The following is a 14211-nucleotide window of genomic DNA, read 5'->3' on the forward strand; positions in this document are numbered from 1 at the left end:
TCCTATTTTTTCATAACAATGCTTTAATTTGGAATTCTTTTCGAGGGCTCTCTCTTGCTGTGTATTCTTCTTGGTCTACCTAAACAGCCTTACCTTGAGACAGTTATTGGCAGCAGTACAAATTATCTGGCTTCTGTAATGATCCATTAGAAGAAGAGTATGATAAACCATTGCAAATTAGCAATAGAAAATGCTAAAGCTATATATCACTGGCAACAATTTAGGAATAATATCTCTGCCTGAAGCAAATTCTGGTGATTCACTGGTAATTTGCTAGAAGCCTTTTAACTTGGTTCTCATTTGTAAAGTTAATGGTAGGTTATTTTGCATTGTGATTGAAAGACCTGAAATCTTAGTTATTATTTAAGACTATTGATTTCTCCAAATGGAAATTTACCCATATATTAAAGATCTTCCTGTCATAAATGGTAAAGGCAATAGTAAGAATATTGTTTCCACATATTTTGAAATACTTCTCTGGTGTAGACACTATCTTTGCTTGGGCATGAGGTTCACCTGCTGGTTGGCACATAAAGGAAGTTCTTAGTTTAGGCAGCTGCTTTTATGACAAATGTAAGAGCCAGCATTTTTTGCAGTGAAGAATAAGGGATCTCATTCTGATTCAAAGGGCTTATGGAATTTCTACGACTGGGGCTAACAAAGGAGGTGGTTGTCTAGAATGGCAGGTTGCTTGGGGCACCAAAATGTGTAGTCCAATATTTTGCCTATGCCCCAACTCTGGGGATCCAGCTCTAATTTCTGTGCTGCTGTTGAAGGGGACCTTGAGGGTAGGAGGGAGATGGCTAGAGCTGGGAGGGGCTTCCCTGTGCAGCCACTGCCTCCCTTGTTCTTTGCTGGGCACCGCAGAACCCAGAGCTCTAGGGTGGCTCTGTGGTTAATACCAGGATGGGGTTGTGTCCTTCATTCCCATAGTTTGGCCAGAGCAATGTAGTCCTGGCCCCATGCTTTAGCCTATACTGATTGAGACCCTTGAGCTGAGTATGTGCTGATCTTGTGCTCTGTATCTTTGTGGAGGATACAGAGGGATGCTGGCGTCAGTATAACCGAGCATCCCATAGCACTGGGAGAACAGGCAGTCAGAGGCTTTTCCCCAACTCTGATGGGCATAATGCAATTTAAAATTAAAATACAGTACTGCACATGAGGGGAACAAAATGGATCCTCACACAACTCTTCAAACTCCATCAGAGGGACAACGGGATATGGATTTTGACATAATTATTTTTCAGAAAAATATGATGCCAGGTGCCCACCAAAGCTGCTCTATCACTCACCCCCTCAGCTGGACAGGGGAGAAAAAATATAACAAAAGGCTCCTGGATTTAGATAAGGACAGGGAGAGATCACTCAACCAATTACTGTCATGGGCAAAACAGACTTGACCTGGGGAAAATTAATTTAATTTATTACTAATCAAACCAGAGTAGGATAAGAATGAGAAATAAAACCAAATCTTAAAACATCTTCCCCTTACCCCTCCCTTCTTCCCAGGCACAGGTTCACTCCTGGATTCTCTACCTCCTCCCCCCCAGCAGTGCAGGGGGATGGGGAATGGGGGTTGGGGTCAGTTCATCACACGTTGTCTCTGCTGCTCCTTCCTCCTTAGGGGCAGGACTACTCACACTCTTCCCCTGCTCTAGCGTGGAGTCCCTTCCATGGGGTGCAGTCCTTCAGGAGCACACTGGTCCGGTGCAGGTCCCCTGCGGGGTCACAAGTCCTGCCAGCAAACCTGCTCCAGCGTGGGCTCCTCTCTCCACAGATCCGCAGGTCCTGCCAGGAGCCTGCTCCAGCGCGGGCTTCCCACGGGGTCACAGCCTCCTTCGGGCATCCCCCTGTTCTGGCGTGGGGTCCTCCCCAGGCTGCAGGTGGAGATCTGCTCCATCGTGGACCTCCCTGGGCTGCAGGGGGACAGCCTGCCTCACCATGGTCTTCCCCACGGGCTGCAGGGGAATCTCTGCTCCGGCGCCTGGAGCATCTCCTCCCCCTCCTTCTGCACTGACCTGGGGGTCTGCAGGGCTGTTTCTCTTACATGTTCTCACTCCTCTCTCTGGCTGCTGTTTCTGTGTGCCCTGCAACTTTTTTTTTTCCCTTCTTAAATCTGTTATCCCAGAGGTGCGCACTACTACATTGCTGATGGGCTCGGCCTTGGCCAGTGGTGGGTCTGTTTTGGAGCCGGCTGGCATTCGGCTTTATCAGACATGGGGGAAGCCTCCAGCATCTTCTGACAGAAGCCACCCCTGTAGCCCCTCCCTGCTACTAAAACCTTGCCATGCAGATGCAATACAGTCAAATATAACAGGCAGGGAATAATTTTTACATAAATACATGTTAAATCTTTAGTATTAATCTAATGAGATCATGTTGAAAACAATGTAGCAGGGATATCTGTTTCGTTTTAGACAGAGATTTATGACTTTGTACTGATTTTTTTTTTAATAATTTTTTTTTTTTTTTACCACACTTCCACAAAGACATATCTTGTGTGTGGCTTCTGACACTTTGTTGCCATGTGGGTGTGTGAAGGTGGAAACACAGATAAGTGAGATGCCACCATGAGGGTGGACAGATTAAATCTTTGTCCACAGGACGGTCTACAGGGGAACAGAGGCTTCCTAAACAAATGCAGAGCAACACTGCATTGTGCTCGTGAACTCTTTGAGAACTGTACAACTGGCTGTGTTCCGAGTTTGATGCTTTCCAAAGGCTACAGAAGTAATATAAACTGTTGGAGGAAAAATGCAGAGTTTGGTTTTCAAAGGTCAAATCTACTATGCCAGCTGCTTTGTTTAATTGTGCCCATTACTCACAGAATAAAAGCAGTTGTAGTTGATTGCAGAATAAAGTTTATTTGCGGTACGAAAGAAGGCTCATAATACTTAACATTTAAAAATATATCTTCATGGTATTTGTCCTTTTTCTTGCCTGTTTTATTTGCCTATGCTAGAGTTGTAGGCATGCACTTTGTTTTAGAGGCCATGAAATAGCCTGTGTGTGTGCTTTTCTTAAATAGCATTAAAAGCACATGGTCATTTAATCAACTTCCTACGGAAATTCACAGTGAATTCTTTTTCCACAGAAAGTCATCAGGCTCAGTTCTGTGTGTGTGTGCAGTGTAATTTATCTAGAAATACCTCACTGAACTGAAGCGTTCATGTAGTAGAAAAGAAACTTTTTCATAACGAGGCATTTTTGAGGAAATAGTATTTCAGGCTCCATTCCTGGATATACACTGCTGTACACTCAGAATAATATTAAGCAGATTTTTTCCTCTTCTTATGCTATGATAACTGACAGCAGAATTTCTCTTACTGGCATCCAGTCAAGTTAATGGAAAGATGCCAACTGCTATGAGTTACGCTTCTATATCTTTACTCTTGATTTCCGTATTTTGATTCTTGCTAGTAGAGAATTAAAATGCAGATGCATTTGTTAATACCTTGGAGGAAATAGTGGCTTCAGTGAGGCCAAGACTATAGTCCTAAATGCAAGATGACATGCAAGGAGAACGTTTGTTTGCCTTTAAGTGCTTCGGCTTTAATTTCAGTTTGTCCCTGTCAACATAATAAATGTGGAAAGTCTATGCAACAGAACGCATCAGTATTCAGACCTTATCTATCTTGGGATCAGAAAAATACTTTTCAGTGTTAATAGATCCTGAGATACCTTCATCTTAGTTGCTTTGAGAAATAAAGTGCTATGTAAGTGCTAAGGCTGAATATTTAGATTACTATTAATATTAGGAATGGAGCATTAAATTCTATTCTCAGTGTCTTGGAGGATGTTGCATATACTCTTGACACCTCGGTTCCTATAATGTGTTTAGTTTGTGGTCTGGATGGTACAGGTTTGTGATGGATGTTTTGCTGAAGAAGGAAGAAAAGGAGTGGTGGGTTATTTGATGTTAGGCTTTTTTAAAGGAAAAAGATACAAATATTTTAGAGAATATTTTTGCGTCTTAAGTCTGCTTGAATGAGCATCTATGCTCATTTTATTATGGAAAATATAATTAGGAAACTCATTTAAAATGCAGCTAACAATGCAGCAATTTTTTTAATCACTGCTGATTTTCAGATTGCAAAAAATTTCATGTGGGTTTATTTTTCATGTTTCCGTCAGATAGATGGCATTCTTTTTACAGGCAAATTTCCTGTCGTATTTTCATTTCAAAGATGTCTTTGTACAGCCCATTATTTAAAAACTTCTGGGAATATATTATATATATATATATTTTTTTAGATAGGAAACTTAGTTGATGGATAGTCAGTTTAAATGTGCAGATTTCTGCGGCAGTGCTGTTAGTGTCTATTGTTTAAATAAATGTTCCATTGCCAGATGATGTTTCTATAACACAAAGGGAAAGTGCTATTTTCCCCCTACGTATCCAAGTTCAGTTTCAGAAAAGTTTACTAAACCTAGGAAAAAGCTAAAATTCCTGAAATTAATTTATAATGGCTTGCCTTCATTTATTGTAATGTTTTTCCCAGTGAAAGTGGCTTCTTAAGCGTTACAGATGGTATCAGAAGAAAGTAGTGATTATAAGGATCTGGTCTGAGACTCAGGAGACCTCAATTTTAATTCTGTTCATCATCTGTTTGCCATAGGCAAGTTACTTTGCCTCCAGTTATGTCACCTGAGACCTCTGGGTCTGACTGCGATACAGGTAACATAGTAATAACTCCTTTATTGATGTAAGAGCAATAACAAAGTATAGTTGATCCATCAGCTCCCTCATCCATTGTTCACATTACTGGTCCTGTGATGATGTTATGTTTGCGCTTCTAAGTTTCACTGCTAATATGAATTAAGAACATTGTACTTCTAACTCAGTAGAAGATCCATCAGTCCTTACACTTAGTTTGATGGGGTTTTGTCAGGTTGGGGTATTTTTGTACTTGAATTTTTGTAGCAGACCATAGGCTTACAGAATTGTCGTTGGCCTCACTCCAGCAACCTGAAAGCTTTAATCGTGCCATCCTAAACAGATGATTTCCACAGATGTCAGTGAAGTAAATCTTCCTGAAATAAAAAGACATTATTCATTTTGTGTCTCCTCCTTAAGTGAACCTGTTTGTGAAAGGTAATGGAAAGAGAGCTAGAACCGGAGACTGAAATTCTTTGGTTTGTAGACTAGGTGAAATGTGTAGCAGCTGTGCAGTCGGTTAGGCTTCTCCCTCAACACTAACCTGGAGCACCCCGCGAGGCAGGGACGGGTATGCAGCGAATCCTCCTGCCTGAGCCTTGGCCTCTGCTCTGCTTAGCAAGGATACAGGTTAGTAGCAGGAGAGCTGGAACTTTAGTAACAGGGCATTATAACGAGACTGATGGAAAGCCCGAACAGCTCATGGCAACAACTTCTGTTCACCACCTAGCTGACTTAAATTCAGACTGGCATCTGGTGCGAGGGTCTGTGCTCCAGTCAAACAGATGGTGGAGGGTGTTGCTTATATGTTACCCTGTAGCACACATGCATGTAGCTGAGTGAAAAGATGTGTAGATAAAATGATGCTGTATAATCTCTTGTCTATATCTCAACTTCAGTGGAGCAGACTCGCATAGCCCTTTTACTTTCTGTGCAATCAGAATAAAAGTAAAACCTTCCCTGCTCTCTGTGGCCATATAGATGACTCTACTCACTGCCTATATTGTGAACGGTCCTTATTTTCATTATTAAAAGATTAGCAAAATCTCATCAATAATTTTTAGACATTTTTACAAAATTTGCATCAAAAAGAGTTTTTCAGTCAGTACTGATGCCTGAAGCAGAATGGGGAAAAACCCCAGCAGTTTTAATTCTTATAATGCTCAGGGGTTTCTAACCCTTTTCACCTCAGCCTCTATATTCCACCTTCAATTTATACCCTCTGGTGGAGCAAGCACCTGGTCACCTAATTTCCCCTCTTGCTAGAAAAGCTCTAATATTTCACTGGAGATCAATGCAGCTTTTTGGATACCTATGTCTGCTCGGTGTGAATCCGGTTTTCTCAGAATATGAGAGTCAGGAGGACTGTCAGAGGGAAGCAGTCCTCCCTTAATGGGAAAATGCTGGGACTCCCAGCAAAAATACCAGTCGCCGAGTCTGTAATGACTTATGCATGTGATTAAACTTAAGCCTGTGAAATATCCTGCTGTATCCTCTTAAGAGTAACCCTTTGCATAATTAAAACTTAAAATGTCTTAATTTTTTTTTCTTGGAAAGGGTGATTTAAAAGTTGTGTCACCGTGATTAAAATTACTAATTTCGTCTTGTAAGTGCAACTGGTGATCGAGATGAAAAAAGATGGTTAGAAAATTATTATTGTTCTCATTTTTCACATCAGAGGTTTCCAGGCTCTCAGAATGTAGCCACATACAATTACTATTCACATAACTGCGGGGTGGAAATGAGTAGCAGAGGATAAAGTGGCAGGGAGAGAGAGATGAGAACTCTATGGTGTTTCCAACACTGATGAAGCAAGTTTCACTTCCATCTGCTCTAGCAGGTTCTTAGGTTTCCTGGCCATCCTCCTTTCTATCTTTGCCACCAACAATATGTTTCCATCAGTTGTACTAAAGGTCAAGCAGCTGTTTGTGTGGCTGAGCACCAGCTGAGCAATTGGACACTTTACATATGGGGTCAAGAACAAGAGGCAGAAATAGGAAGCTCCTTTAGGAAGAAAAAGATATACTGAGTATTGTTTATGAAAACCAAACTCGGCAAACAGGTTGCCATTAGTGGTGATGTGAACTGTGATTGCAGTATGGTGTTCTCTTCAGCAGAAGAGTGACATTTTCATTGTTCCCCTTCAAAATATTGCTATGACTGTAGCTGCTGAATTAGGTATCTGTGTTTAATAAAGTATTTTGCTGTCTTTTTTTTGTTTTGTTTTTTCCCTACAGTGGATCCATTTTAAATGGACAGCTATCTTACATAAAGTAGCCTTTGGACTGATATTGATGAAGATTCATAAGTAAAGAGAATCCTTAAAAGTAGTGTTGCATTTCACAAGATTTGAGGGAATATGCTTCTTTCAGAGTGCAGCTACTTTTCAGTGCCTGCCTCCCAATTTACACAAATAATTGACAGCTCATTAACAACTCAGTATGAGCTCTGAAAACCAACTGAGAAAAACAACTTCAGTACAACAGGGGAACAAAGTATCTGCTAGTCAATTTTGCTGATAGTCTCCAATCAGATTTAAAATGAGGTTAGAAAACAACCCAAGTAATAAATTATACAGATAGAAAAGGTTACGCTTGCATAGACGACTCCTGCAAGCTTTCACCAAGCTGCGTGAGGTAACTCGTTTGAAGTGTGTGGATGCCCGATGGTTCCTGTCTGCCCTTGCTCGCGGGCTGTGCGGACACGTGTGCTGGGAGAGGGTCTGTGCTCCTTCTGCAACTGCGCTTCTGTGCTGGCACAGCTGAGGCAGGGGAAAGACGCTTCTTTGAACTAAACGTTTGCTATGCCTTTTCTTGGATTTTACTCCAAATTTTGTTAAATTAGTTAATGCTATTGTTTTTATCTTGATATGGGAGGTGTGGGATAAAAACTTTTTTTCATTTTTTAATTAAGTGCTGGGCTTGGGGAAGACTTCTTGTATGTATGGAAAAGTGGAGTCCCATAATGATGTCAAAACCAGTATCAAGAGAGCCTGCAGCCAGCTCTGCTCCTAAATCCACTGGCTTCTCTTCTTAAGTAACAGTTCCTCTGTGTAAGAATAAGAATTTTATCCTTCATTTCTCTGGGAAATGGCCCAGATCTCCATCCTAGACCACACAATGCCTGGTCCCACATCAGCACACACTGCAGCTCTTGGCACCCAGGACAAACAGTGATCTTCTGCCAGCAATCACTCGTACACATTTGCATGGGGAGAAAGGGAATTGCATCCTGCTTTTGCCCTCCTCTTTCTGTCTTATATTGGTGGTTCTGCTTGGTGATGTTACATGCCTATTGCAGATTTAGATTGGTTGCTGGAAAAACAAGAAACTGTTTTGTCTAGAAAGAAAGGTACTGGAGTAACTTTCTGAAAACAAATTATGACCTTTGTCTAAAGAACTAAACTAGTATTTCATATCTGGCCTCATGGAAACATTACCTCAATTATTTGTCTGATATGATGACTAGAGGGACAACATTTGAGAATCTCAAGAGAAAAATTCAACACAGAGCTTTCTAATCTGGTAAAAAGCCTAATTACTGTTAGTTCTGAGGAGCTGCAACTCCAGCTGTGGTCTGTGTTACTTCAGGAATACAGCATGCCTACAAAACTCTAGGTCTGGGACATTTAATTCAGATCACCAGAGTATACTGGTGAGGCAAGTACATGAACAGAAGGTTGAAATTGGGGAAAGGTACTCTTTTTCTTTCATTTTTTGAAGTGTTCTAGCAATTAAATGCTGTTCTTGAAATAATTTATTTCCTTGGGAATCAAATTAAGATTGCAGCATGTGCTTTTAGCCATGGTAAATGGATAAAACTGTATTTAATGATTTTATCAATATTTTATGACCTTGTTCTTTAATGTATAATTGGTGATCCACAAGGCACTGAGTAAAGCCATTCCCATAAGTAAATATTTTGATAAATCCAAAAGGCGATGGGCTATGCAGAATGAAAAGAAATACTACTTGGAAACATAACCACTGACAATGTTTCTCCTCTTGGAGTATTAGTATTACTTGTTTTTGTGTGGTATTTGTAATAATAAAAAGAAATTCAGAGAAAACTGAAGTAGCCAGGAAAAAGGCTACTTTGCATGTTGAAGTGTTTTTTGAGAGGAAGGCAAAGACAAAATGCTTGTTCTAGACTATAGCAATGTGATTCAGGAAGTAATTAAAACAGTATAATGCTACTGCTGTAATACAAATTGGGTAGCGTTCCCAGTATAAATATTTCTGTTGCAACTGGTGGTTGAGCATGCAAGTCTTTAGTCTTCACATTATGCATGAACGTACATCCTCTGAAATCACGAGCCTTGTTTACAACCCAATGATAAACAGGATAACATACATAACTGGATTTATATATACAGTGTTGAAGGCTGGGCATAAAATGGGTTCAGCTAACTGACAGCTGTTTAGATCCAAACCACACCACCAAAAGTCAAATGGATGTCACGCTGAGCTCTGAAAAGAAGGTAACTGCAGTCCACAGACTGACTTCTTTCCCAGCAGTAGAGATGCTCTCTCGAGGCCAGAGTTTCAGATAGAGCTCTGTAGTGAAGACTTCCACTGTTGCCTCTCTCAGTTTTGACGAGGGGGTAAACAAAGAATTTGCTGCTTCCAAAGCTGTCAGTAAAGTAGTTGTGAATTCCTTATTTGCAGATATTTTCTAAGTAAAAACCAAACAGATCTTTACACAATTCTGTTTTTTACAGGGAAGTCTGGGCCTGTTTTGGTTACTTTATTTTGTGTTCTACGCTTTTGTCTCTACTGTTTGCTGGGCAAATAGCAGTTTCTTTGTTATTGTTCGTTTTCAGTCTTGCATTATTCACAAACTTCTGTTTTGAATCCCAAAAGACAGAAAAACTTCATCATGCATTCAAATCCACACATATATTATAAGAACATCCACTGGTGATGAGCGTCACTGGCAGCTTTCACAAGCTAACATTAATTATGCACATAACTAAAAAGCACCATGACTGGGAATCATAATTTCTAATAAAAACACTGACTTCTAGTCATGGATTATTTTATCCCTCCTTGGGGCTATAAATCACTCATGTCACTAAGATAGATGCTCTTCCTCTTTTTGCTGCTTTCTTTATAGAAATCTGTTGCTGGGAATGTGCTGGTGTGGTGAGGGAAAGAGAAGGAAACTGTCTCTTTTTGTCTGAACATCTTAGTCATCTACAGTGAGATGCCAGGGCAGGCTATATGCCTGTGGGCTAGTGCAGAAGAGTAAATGCTGAGACTGAGTGCAAGTGCAAAGAACAAGGCAAAGTCAAGGGTAGATTCTGTGCAGTTGCGATGCTCCACTGTCTTGTGGTAAAAGCTTAGGGGAGAGTTATATTTTTAGTATTTAAGGCTGTATCATATCCCTTTCTTTCTGCTCTTAGGTGTGCAGGGCAGAAAGGGGCTTGCTTTTTGGTGTAGAAGCTTTTCCAAAGCAAGAGGTTCTTTTGGTATTTCCTAAAGGTGGCTAGATGCAGGATTAATCACCTGGTGACTGGGAGCTTGCTCTGCTGTGTGACAATTTCAGTCAGCAAAACTTTTCCCTTGGTTCCTGTGATCCTGAATTTTGTAATGTACTTTATTTCATAAGATGACCTTATTGAATTAATCAGTTGTGGAAGAAACTTTGACAATATGTGGTGAGAGGAATTCTAAATTCTCTCCAGAACATTAGCCAGGTCCTTTTTCTGTATATTTCTTATCTGTTATTTGTTTCCTTGCTTTCCCATGAATTTTTAGATTGGGCATACGGAAAAGCTGTTAAGGTATTTCTAATCTTGTCAAAAGATGGGAATACTAAGAATCCTGTTTATTTTTTATTTACAAAACCTTTGGGAAAATGTTTCAGAAATGTTGTTGCATGCAGATTAAAACCTAAAGCAATACTGGGGGCCATTGGTGTGCAAAGTGACGTAGATGCTGGACAAAACATCGTACAGACCTTAACTAAGAGTATCTGAGGGCTGATTCAGGACTGTCACCCAACCCATGTACTGTTGAGGTTGTGATCCTCTCCACCACACATTAGCTCAAAGTATGAAATTAGTAAATGAAAATTGTTTGGCAGCTGAGGGAATGGGACCTAGAATACCATGTAACCTGTTCTGGATTCTGCCTGGTTGGATTTGCGGTGCCTGAATCTCCTTTTAATTGTACTGGCTGAGTCAAAATATTTCATTTCAACAAAATGATATTTAATTCAACTTCCTTAAAACGTTTCCTTTAAGATAGACCGAGCTAATGTAAATACTTCTTTGTTTCAGCCACCAAGCTGAAAACTTGCCACCTTATTTTGGGTATTCTTTTTTCCTGCCTCTCACTGATGTCAAGGTCATTTCTGTCTACTTTTGTGTTTGCCATCTCTTGTAGTCTGCTTGGCATTTGGTTCTACCAACACTTTGGAATTAATAGATGTACATGAACAGAGGAAGCCAGGTAAAGAGAGTGTGTCAAGATTACATCTCCTGCTTGAAAGCTGTTGTCAATATTACAGTGCATTTGAGAGCAGTGAGATTTCCTGTGGAAGCAGCTGTTACTTTTACACAGAATTTCTGAAATACTGAAGAAATGTCAACTTGTCCTGCAAGATATTTTTCTAAGACTTTTCTTAATTCTTCTGGTACGGCTACACAAAAATGGAGAGGTATATAGATCCCAGTGCTAAGATTGGCAGATGGCAGTGAACCCATATAGATTTGCCTGGTTACATCTGAAAACAGTGTGGCCACATTTGTACGGTGCAGCACCTCCAATGCAAAGATTTCAGGGTTATATATAGACTTCTTATGCTCTGTTCAAAAAGCATTTGAGAGCTGCTGGTCAGATTCTGAAACTGCTTCCTGTTAACGTAGAGACAATGGACTTTGTGGTTTATAATTTTTTTAAAATTTCTTGTTTTCCTTTTGTCCTTCCCTTTTCTCAGTGTTTGATTCCTGTTTAGGGTATGTCAGTGTGAAAAAATAACAGGGGAAACGTGGAGTTTCTAAAACAATGATTTTGCTGTGAATGGCAAACAAAGACTTGAGTCAGGACTATGAAAAGATAGAGTAAAACTTAGAAAAGTTTATATTCTAAGAATCAGAGGTAAAAAGTCACTTCCCTTTTTAAGGCTGGAAGCTTCCATTTACCATCTGAAACTTTTTCCTAAAACAGCTTTATAAGATTTCCAAGTCCTCTTACGCAATATTTACTGATATGATGTACGGTTAGAGAAGCTATTTTAACTCTGCATACACTAGGTGTGAAGATACCAGATCAGGTCCTCAGTTTTGTTTTAGCTTCCAGAAAGGTTAACACACTTACATTAGTACAAGTATGCCTTGCATTACAGCACTTTTCAAGCTGTGAACACAAGTTAATTGACTTTGATCCAAGGAACTGAAAGAGTGGTGCAATGAACAGTTCATTCCACAAATATATTCCTTATTACTAGCAGAGCTGAGGGTTTATGAAAATGTTCCCTGTTTAAACATCAGGCCTTTGAAACAAATTGAAGCATTTTTAATTATTAAAAAAATGAAATGTAAAAACTTTTAGAGTTTATAAGCCTTAGGGTGGCTTAATTAAAACTGAAGAGAAATTTAAATTATCAGAATTTAGGGCAACAGGAAAAGAAATGATAGGTAGGAAATTTCAGGCTATAACAAGAAAAGAAATAGCTTTAAGTCGCTTGGTAATTGTAGAGTAAAACTTCTCTCATACTCTGGCTCAAGTTATTAGCTGACCCAAATCTCTCTAAAGCGTCTAGGTCTTAAAATAAAGCATTTATGTATGGATAGTTCTACAATAAAGTAACTTTACATCAGTTAGTTATCATGTTAATGGAAATAAACTACTGATAATTTATTGTAAACTCTTATCATTGTAGTCCTTGAAATTTTAGATTAAACTACTTTTAGATTACAAACAAATCCATAATTTAAATTCAAACTATTTTCAGTATCCCTGACTGGTGCAAATGTAATTTCTACCAGTCTAATATTCCTCACAACAAACGGGACCCACTTCTGTAAGAGTTGTTGTAGCTATTGTCCGTAGCTCAGGAAGATCACTTAAGTTTCCACAGCACTGAGAATCAAAGGCTTTTTATTAACATTAGATGGTTTGTGTCTAATCACTTCCTATGCTAGTGTGCCTCATGTTATCCTGCAAAACTTATTGTATCTTCTTGAATCAGGAGTTCACAGTGCTGTTTGTATGTATTTATTGGTTTTGCAAACATTTGTATAAGGAGTGTTCTGCAGCACACTGGCTCCATGTCAGGAGTGGCATGGTGGCAAAGGGGGCCAAGTGCTCCAGTGGGGACAGAGGTTTTTGCTGATGAAGTTCTTTGAGGAAATAATTGATCTCTTTTGCTGCTGAAGTATTTGCCTTCCTGGAGTCCATGTTGTGTCATGGTCTGCGTGTACATTTGTCTGCTTTTAGATGCCAAAGTTGAAGCTCTCATTAGAATATTCTTTTATCTACAACAAGGTCCATGCTAAACTTCTTCAATATCTACCTAGACCCTACCCATTCTTTTGTCATGTCTTTTACACTGTTTTTGAGATTTATCAAAGCAATTAGTTAATTATTATGCTAATACTTAAAGGCTAGTAAAACCTAGATTTCCTTACTAATTTGTATTATTAGCATCAGATAGGAAGAAAAGAATGAGACTTTCTTTGGTTTCAAGATGTCATCTTGATTTTTATGATTAGAAAACAAATCCAGTATAGCTGCATGTACTAAATGAAAAGCCAAACAGCAGTAGCAAATCCAGGCATATCATGCCATGGCATTAAGCTATTATTCAATGCTCATAATCCCAAGGCTTGGAAAAACATGGTGTCAGATGCCAGACTGCAGTTCATTGTTGGATCTGTTTGTTTAACACCTTAGTAATAAGTCATTTCTGTAATAAAACCATGGCCAATAGAAAATAATTCTATCTACTGCAGCTGACAATTCAGTGTGCAATAGCAGCTTAATATTGCGTGAATAAATTTTTCTAATGTAATTTTTATCAATCAGAACTCTCTGAGAACTTAATTAAGTGTTTCCACCTACCCGTTCTCCTCTTTTTATGGTAGCGCTCTACCTTAGGGTAGAGAGTACCTTAAGGAACGATGAGTTGGTCTCTTTCCTTTTGTGATAAGGAAGACTTATCTAAAATGTCTAGATAATGTGATATAAATTCTCTTCCTGCTTATTTTTAAAAAATAAAAGCAGCAGTGTAGAGAGAGCCACTGCTGAAAGCTTCATGTGTGTGCTCTGCCTTTTCAGACTACCCTGTGTTAATTAGATGTAACAAAACATGGTGTGTTTCATATCTTTATCCTAAATTTACAATTATGTTGCATGACAGATGAATGAACACTGCTGTTGCTGTTTTTACACTAAAATATGAAAAGTATTCAAGTTGAAGAAGTGATTCAGGGACAATGTCAGAGTAGAATGAAAAATGAGATTTTTACTTATGCCACAGACGTATTTTCTGGGATTTTCTCTTGTGAAAATGTTGCTGTGTTATCCAGCAAAATTCCTCAGTGT

This window comes from Haliaeetus albicilla, chromosome 9, assembly GCF_947461875.1.
Source record: "Haliaeetus albicilla chromosome 9, bHalAlb1.1, whole genome shotgun sequence".
NCBI lineage: Eukaryota > Metazoa > Chordata > Aves > Accipitriformes > Accipitridae > Haliaeetus > Haliaeetus albicilla.